The sequence below is a fragment of the Geospiza fortis genome, unplaced genomic scaffold, assembly GCF_000277835.1.
Source record: "Geospiza fortis unplaced genomic scaffold, GeoFor_1.0 scaffold408, whole genome shotgun sequence".
Taxonomy (NCBI): Eukaryota; Metazoa; Chordata; class Aves; order Passeriformes; family Thraupidae; genus Geospiza; species Geospiza fortis.
In genome coordinates, this window is record NW_005054330.1 from 5,471,376 (window position 1) to 5,471,796 (window position 421).

A 421-nucleotide genomic window follows, 5' to 3' on the forward strand; every position below is an offset into this window, starting at 1 on the left:
ATTACAAATTCTACAGGGCTTAACTGATTGGAAACAGATTATTATCTTGTTTGTCTTTTGTCTGTTTCACTTATCCCTCTGCCGTCTGTTGTGTTGTAAGTTGATACACTTTATTCTTGAAAGGGGATTTTTTTTTCCTTTAATAATATAGTAAATTCCATCAACATCTTGTATAAGCGACGCTGCTTCTCCACGCATTACCCTGTTAAAACACAAAAGGTTTATTAGTTACATATAGGCGGTCTTATGGGCCCTGAATTACCATCTGTTACCGTGGGGGAATGTGGCTGGGGGGAGTTTCTTGGGGCTCGGGGTGGCTTTTCCCCTCCTCCCTTTCCACTTGGATTTATTTATTCCTCGACTTTCAAACGAAAAAGGAACCGGGGGCGGCCGCGGGGAGCAGGGGATGGGGTGGGGGTGC